Consider the following 2,255-nt stretch of genomic DNA (forward strand, 5'->3'; position numbering starts at 1 on the left):
GTTGAACCCCTACCTTACATAAAACAACTCAAAATGGGTCAAAGATTTTTAAACGTAAGAGCTAAAACTATAAAACGGTGAGAAGAAAACTCTCAGGTATAAATCTTTGTGATCCTGGATTAGGCAATGGCTTCTTAAAGATAACACCAAAAGCGCAAGAGGCAAAAGGAAAAAATAGACAAATAAAACTGCCATCAAATTTAAGTTTTTTCTATGTCACAGGACACTATCAAGAAAGTGAAAAGACAACCCACAGAATGAGATAAAATATTTGTAAATCCTATATTTTATAAAGATCTAGTATCCAGAATATGTAAAGAACACTTACAACTCAGCAATAAAAATCTGCCTAGAAGTAGCCGAGAGGATGCCTGGGGTCGTAGGCCCAAGCCAAGGGCAGCATTCCCCACTCAGAAGGCGCAAGGAGCAAGCTGAACACACCACTTCTGTGCAGGTGGCCCACCACAGCCACAGCTGCTAAGCAGCCCAATGCCACAGCAGTAGTCACAGCCACCATGCAGGTGGCCTGTCAGACACCCAACTGCACTGACACAAGGAGAGTCACCAGTGGAGACTGGAAAAAGAAGAGAACGTCTCTCTCCTCAAAGCCCACTCCAGAGTAGTAGAAGAAGCAACTGCTCTACCAAATGACCAGACATCAATGTAGAGATACTAGAAATACAAACGCCCAAGAAAATATGACAGCACCAAAAGAACACAGTCATTCTCCAACACCAGACCCTATAGAGTCGGAAACACTTGAAATGACTGAAAAGAAACAATCTTAAGGAAACTAACTGAGATATGAAAAGACTCAGACAACATAATAAAACAAGAAAAAAATATCCAGTATATGAAGGAGGAAATTTACAAAGAGATTAATACCTTAAGCAAGAAAGTAGCAGAGTACATTGAGCTCCATAGAGACAGCGCTGGGGCAAGTGAGAGCTGGACGGGCGCTGGGTGACTCTGTGCCTCGCTGAAGAAAAATAACTAAACATGGGCAAAGAAGATCCTAAGAAGCCAAGAGGCAAAGTGTCATCATATGCATTCTTTGTGCAAACTTGCCAGGAGGAGCACAAGAAGAAGCACCCAGATGCTTCAGTCAACTTCTCAGAGTTTTCTAAGAAGCGCTCAGAGAAGTGGAAGACCATGTCTGCTAAAGAGAAAGGAAAATTTGAAGACATGGCAAAGTCAGACAAGGCCCATTATGAAAGAGAACTAAAAAGCTATATCCCTCCTATAGGGGAAACGAAAAGGAAGTTCAAGGATCCCAATGCACCCAAGAGTCCTCCCTCAGCCTTTTTCTTGTTCTGTTCTGAGTATCTCCCCCAAATCAAAGGAGAACATGCCGGCCTATCCATTGGCGATGCTGCAAAGACACTGGGAGACGTGTGGAACTGCACTGCTGCAGACGACACAGCTGAAGGAAAAACACGAGAAGGATATTGCTGCATACTTAGCTAAAGGAAAGCCTGATGCAGCAAAAAAGGGAGTTGTCAAGGCTGAAAAAAGCGAGAAAAAGAAGGAAGAGGAGGAAGACAAAGAAAACGAAGAGGAAGATGATGATGATGAATAAATTGGTTCTAGCACAGTTTTTTTTCTTGTCTATAAAGTGTTTAACCCCCCTGTATACAACTCACTCCTTTTAAAGAAAAAAATTGAAATGTAAGGCCCTGAAAGATTTGTTTTTAAACTGTACATTGTCTTTTTTTGTATAGTTAATGTGTGTCTTTAGGTAGCCCTGTCCTGGTGGTATTTTCAATAGCCACTAACCTTGCCTGGTACAGTATGTGGGTTGTAAATTGGCATGGAAATTTAAAGCAGGTTCTTGTTGGCACACAGCACAAATTAGTTATATATGGAGATGGCAGTTTTTTCATCTTCAGTTGTCTCTGATGCAGCTTATATAAAATAATTGTTTTGTTAACTGAATACCACTCTGTAATTGCCAAAAAAAAAAAAAAGTTGTAGCCATTTTGTTGACATTCTGAATGCTTCTAAGTAAATACAATTAAAAAAAAGAATGTATCAGAACTCATGGAACTGAAAGATTCATTCAATGGAATAAAAAACACAACTGAGAGCTTAAGCAGCAGGCTAGAACAAGCAGAAGAAAGAATTTCTGATCTTGAATGTAGTCTTTTCGAAATAATGCAGAAAGACAAAAAAAAAAAAGAAAAACAGAATTTAAAAAATGAAGAAAACATGAGCATTAGAAGACAATGTTAAGCACACAAACATTTGAATCATGG

The 2,255-nt window shown here is 39.6% G+C and overlaps 1 pseudogene; it reads left to right on the forward strand.

The window, feature by feature from the left end:
• Positions 1-999: 999 nt before the first annotated feature.
• Positions 1,000-1,579, forward strand: LOC134363284 (high mobility group protein B1-like; annotated as a pseudogene).
• The last annotated feature ends 676 nt before the right edge of the window (positions 1,580-2,255 follow it).

This window comes from Cynocephalus volans, chromosome 14, assembly GCF_027409185.1.
Source record: "Cynocephalus volans isolate mCynVol1 chromosome 14, mCynVol1.pri, whole genome shotgun sequence".
In the NCBI taxonomy this organism is placed as follows: Eukaryota; Metazoa; Chordata; class Mammalia; order Dermoptera; family Cynocephalidae; genus Cynocephalus; species Cynocephalus volans.